The sequence below is a fragment of the Pseudophryne corroboree genome, chromosome 2 (assembly GCF_028390025.1).
Source record: "Pseudophryne corroboree isolate aPseCor3 chromosome 2, aPseCor3.hap2, whole genome shotgun sequence".
Taxonomy (NCBI): Eukaryota; Metazoa; Chordata; class Amphibia; order Anura; family Myobatrachidae; genus Pseudophryne; species Pseudophryne corroboree.
Genome location: NC_086445.1, coordinates 961,002,936 through 961,008,935, shown reverse-complemented (window position 1 = coordinate 961,008,935; position 6,000 = coordinate 961,002,936).

Below are 6,000 nucleotides of genomic sequence, written 5' to 3'. Positions count from 1 at the left end.
AAGAACATAAGAGTGTAACAAGTACGAAATTGTTGTACATCAGATGGTATTAAACTCCAACTGCAATAATAAACTATCGTCACAGTGCAGAAATATAACCGAGTCAACATATAAAACAAGAAAGCATTATCCATCGGTATCTTGAATGGACAAACCAAAGGTAACAATTAACCAACTGGAAAAGGATATAAAGAGTCAGTCAGCATCATCTATACCAGAAAGTAGAGCCGTATCCAAAGAGTTCACAAAGTTTCTGGCCTCTTGTGCAGTTTCAAAAAGGTAGGATTTACCAACATGGGTGATTCTCAATGCAAATAACAATGCAAATCGGTGACCTAGTTCAAACAGACGTTTACAAATTGGTGAAAACTCACGTCATCTCACAGCAACTAGATAAGAAAAGTCCTGAAATAGTAAGATCTTGGAGTCTTGGTACCGAAGATCAGTATATTTCCGATAGGCTTCCATCAAACGGACTTTATCGGCGTAGTTAAGAATTCTCATAATGACCAATCTGGGTCTATCTCTACTGGACTGGCGATCAGGACCAATCTGATGGACACGTTCTACCAGAATGGAACCCGAGTCTGAAATGCAACCCAGTTCTCTTGGCAACCATTGGGAGACCAGTTTCACAAGATCGGATAGTTTCACAGATTCTGGCAAACCCACAAGATGTACATTATTTCTTCTATTCCGATTTTCCAAATCTTCTAGCTTGTCTTGTAGGGACACCATCAGCTTATTGTGCTCCATCCGGGTTGACTTAGCCGCAGATAAATCGTCTTCCAGATCAGAAATTCTTTGTTTGGCCTCGGAGATACGTTGATCATGAGCTGTGAGTTGCGTGAGTGCCGAATCTAAAGAATCCTTTAGGGGCGCCAGCTTTTGATCCAGTAGAGATGAGAGTATATTTGTGATTTCACTCGTGGAGAAGGACTTGGAAGATTCCATAGTTGGTGCAGGCTGTGATTGTCCCCGAGAACTAGAACCCTGACTATGTGTCGGGGAAACAGGAGCACTGCTAGTGGAGCTTTCACGATTTTTGCCTTTACCCGTCTGGGTACCCCGTGGATTACGTAGTGTTTTAGACATGAATTTGTCCATAATAATAGACACAGGGAGAACGGGTAGGTAGTCCACAGAACTGTGATGAAAGGCACCTCAGGGAGAGGTTTCTGGTCTGGACCTGCCACAACCAGAGTACTGACGGGTGAGATATGTATAGGTAAGGAGGTAGAGACTTCTTGCAGAAGGGGTCTTCAGGGAGCTTGGGTGTACAAATACAAATATAAATGGCCGCACACGGGTGAAGATGAAAATGAAGCTCAGACAATGCTTCACAGAGGGCCCAGTTGGGAAGGACAACTGAGGCCGCGGTCGCACGCCGCTTGGTGCAGAGCTGGCACTGTGTCTTAATAGGGTCGGCTACCTCAGCTCTGGTACGGTCGTCGTCAGTGGTACGGAGCCAGTGGAGGACCCCAGAGAGGTGCAAGGTGTGACAGTAGCGTTTTATTTGTTGGTGACACGGAGGCACCCCGTCACCATCGTGGCGTCCCAACTCAGGCCCCAAGGTAAGGCTGAGGTCGCGGCTTCGACAGATGTGCAGGCCTCAATCCACAGAGTGTCCCCAAATTCCTCCCTAATCTGCGTGTCTGGCCCGCAGGTTGCACAGGGTGTCAGGCCGGTGTGGAGAGGTAATATATAGGAGCAGGAAGGGCCAGATGGGGATAGATAAGTCCCGGTAGTAAGGCCTGTGTAGGAGCCCCATGGAACCACTTCTCTGTCCGAGGTCACCTTAGCAGCTGCCCTGTTACCTGTCAGACGGGTCTCCGCTTCAGGCCGGATGAGAGAGGCAGCTCAATGGGATGAAAGGAGGCCCGGGTAGAAGCTCCATTGCAGGCGCACTCTACCAAGTCCCACAGGCTGCCTGGTAATCTCTGGCCAACTCCCTTGCTCTCCGCGGCGTCCCCTCCATGTCAGCAGGACACTGAGCGGGTAATCAGGGTCTCCAGGCACAGGTCCGGTTGTGTAGTGCACTCCGGTGCACACTCCACCGCGGGCAAGGACGACCCCACGCGGGCCGCGGGCCGAGCCCCAAATCGAGGTCCCTGCTCCGACGGCGATCGTAGGCCGCAGTCCACGAGCGCACCAGCCCCGCTTCCTGGGTCAAGAATCTGAACCCCTGGGAGAATAGCTAGGCGGCACCTCTGATGCGTACTGGTCAGGTAAGCAGGACATGACTCCTCTTCCAGAGGGTGCAGGTGCACAACACTGAGGCGCGATGTACTTCCGCCCGGGCTCCACAATCAATCAAGGTCCCGGCTTCCTGCAGGTGGTAGGCCGCAACCCGCATGACCCGAGAGAATGCCCACCGGCTCCGCGGCCTTACCACACACTATGGGTAGGGCTGTACAGGAGGAGATGGAGCTTCAGGGCTATCCGATAGTGGCTCCGTTTGCCAAAAATATAAGCCCAAGGCAGGAGCTCTAATGCAACACGTCTGCCTGGTTCAGCTTCCAAGCCACCTCTCCCACTATTCTTTCAATGGTGACAGAATCATATGCAGTGACAGTAGACATGTCAGTAATCGTTGGCAGGTCCTTTAGTCTGGACCAGATGTCAGCTTTCGCTCCTGACTGCCCTGCATTACCGCCAGCGGGTGGGCTAGGAAATCTTATCCTTTTCCTTGCAGCCCCAGTGGCGGGAGAAATTGAAGGACGAGCTGTTGATGGGTCACGTTCCGGTTGAGTTGACAATTTACTAACCAGCAGGTCTTTGCACCTCTGCACACTTGTGTCTGCTGGAAAGAGAGATTTAACGTAGGCTTTAAACCTAGGATCGAGCACGGTGGCTAAAATGTAGTGCTCTGATTTCAACAGATTGACCACCCTTGAATCCTGGCAAAGCGAATGAAGGGCTCCATCCACAAGTCCCACATACTTTGCGGAATCACTCTGTCTTAGCTCCTCCTTCAATTTCTCCAGATGCTTCTGCAAAATCCTGATGAGGGGAATGACCTGACTTAAGCTGGCAGTGTCTGAACTGACTTAACGTGTGGCAAGTTCGAAGGGTTGGAGAACCTTGCACAAGATGGAAATCATTCTCCACTGCGCTTGAGTCAGGTGCATTACCCCTCCTTTGCCTATATCATAGGTGGATGTATAGGCTTGAATGGCCTTTTGCTGCTCCTCCCTCCTCTGAAGCATATAGAGTGTTGAATTCCACCTCGTTACCACCTCTTGCTTCAGTTGATGGCAGGGCAGGTTCAGGAGTGTTTGCTGGAGCTCCAACCTTCGGTACGCTGTGGCTGAATGCCGAAAGTGGCCCGCAATTTTTTGGGCCACCGACAGCATCTCCTGCAAAACCCTGTCATTTTTCAAAAAATTCTGCATCACCAAATTAATTGTATGTCCAAAACATGGCACATGCTGGAATTTGGCCAGATGTAATGCACACACAATATTGGTGGCATTGTCCGATATCACAAATCCCCAGGAGAGTCCAATTGGGGTAAGCCATTCTGCGATGATGTTCCTTAGTTTCCGTAAGAGGTTGTCAGCTGTGTGCCTCTTACGGAAAGCGGTGATACATAGCGTAGCCTACCTAGGAACGAGTTGGCGCTTGCGAGATGCTGCTACTGGTGCTACTGTTGTTGTTGCTGCGGGAGGCAATACATCTACCCAGTGGGCTGTCACAGTCATATAGTCCTTAGTCTGCCCTGTTCCACTTGTCCACATGTCCGTGGTTAAGTGGACACTGGATAAAATCGCATTTTGTAGGACACTGGCGACTCTTTTTCTGACGTCTGTGTACATTCTCGGTATCGCCGGCCTAGAGAAGTGTAACCTAGATGGGATTTGATACCGGGGACACAGTACCTCAAACAATTCTCTAAGTCCTACTAAACTAATGGCGGATACCGGACGCACATCTAACACCAACATAGCTGTCAAGGCCTCAGTAATCAGCTTTGCTAAAGTATGACTGCTGTCATATTTCATCTTCCTCACAAAGGACTGTTGGACAGTCAATTGCTTACTGGAAGTAGTACAAGTGATCTTCCGACTTCCCCTCTGGGATGACGATCGACTCCCAGCAGCAACAACAGCAGTGGCGGCAACAGCAGGCGTACCATTCAAGGATCCTACGGAGGAATCCCGGTTAGGAGAGGACTCCTCAGTCTTGACAGTGACATGGCCTGCAGGACTACTGACGTTCCTGACTGAGGAGGAAGTTGACGTTGAGGGAGTTGGTGGTGTAGCTTGCAGGAGCTTGGGTACAGCAGGAAGAAGGGATTTAGGTATCAATGGACTGCTTACGCACTTACCCAAACTTTCACAACTTGATACTGACTTCTGATGAATGCGCAGCAGTTGACTTATAAGGGAGGATGTTAACATCCTTACCCCTACTTATTACTGATTGACAATGGCAACACACGGCTTGACACCTGTTATCCAGATTAGTGTAGAAAAAATTCCACACCAAAGAGGTAGCTTTTTTGGTATTTTGCCAGGCATGACAATGGGCTTTCTCATCCCACGAACATAAACTGTCTCCACTGGTGCCTTATTCAAACAAACCACAACACCATCAGAATCCTCATCGTCAACTTCCTCCTCAGTACCAGTTACACCTATATCCTTCTCATCACGGTGTACGTCTACAGTGACATCCTCAATCTCAATATCAGCAACTGGATTGGCGGTGCTCTTCCCAGCACTTGCAGGGGGCATGCAAATGGTGGTAGGAGCCTCTTCTTTCCATACAGTCTATTACAGATTGACAGAGGCAACAGATGGCTTGACACCTGTTGTCCGGATTTGTGGAGCAATAATTCCACACCGAAGAGGTGGCTTATTTGGTAGTTTGCCCAGGCATCACAATGGGCTTCTTCATCCCACGGACAACAGGTTTCTCCCCCGGTGCCTGACTTAAACAAACCACATCACCATCAGAATCCTCATCGTCAACTTCCTCCTCAGCGCCAGCAACACCCACATCCTCATCCTGGTGTACTTCAACAGTGACATCTTCAATTTCAATATCAGGAACTGGACTGTGGGTGCTCCTTCCAGCACTTGCAGGGGGCGTGCAAATGCTGGAAGGAGCCACCTCTTCCTATCCAGTGTTGGGAAGGTCAGGCATCGCAACCGCCGACACACTTGGACTCTCCTTGGGGATTTGTGATACCATCTCAGAACACACAGTTCTTTTCTGTGCTCTTTCCAGCTTAACTCTTTTAATTTTTCTAGCTGGAGGATGAGGGCTTCAATCGTCATGTGAAGCTGAACCACTAGCCATGAACATAGGCCAGGGCCTCAGCCGTTCCTTGCCACTCTGTGTCGTAAATGGCATATTGGCAAGTTTACATTTCTCCTCAGAAGATTAAAAATTTATTTTTTTTGGTTCTTTTTACTGAACTTTGGCTTTTTGGATTTTACATGCCCTCTACTATCACATTGGGCATCGGCCTTGGCAGACGACGTTGATGGCATTTCATTGTCTATGTCATGGCTAGTGGTAACAGCTTCAGTACTAGGTGGAGGTGGTTCTTGATCTTTCCCTATTTTTTCCTCCAAATTTTTGTTCTCCATTATTTTTTGGGAGTTATATGAGACTCTGCGGCACAGGAGTGACTGGAATGACTGATTGCCAGGACACTACCACTGGTCTGATGCAGCACAACACAACAACACTTTAAGGGACTTGTGGTTGTTGTTATAATTATTATAATACTGTAGCAGTTGACATGTAGCAGCAGCATATACCACTGTTACTGCCTCGTCACAGGAATGACTGATGGACAGGACACTACCACTGGTCTGATGAAGAACAACACAACAACACTGTAAGGGACTTATACAGCTATACTGGATATATGGCAGCAGAGGACTGCCATGTTTCTCATGGTCTGAGATTTATTCAGGTGCATTTCGGCAAACTCCAGGCGGGCTGCCATGTGCTTTTTACTAAGGAGTAACTTCCGTCTGGCCA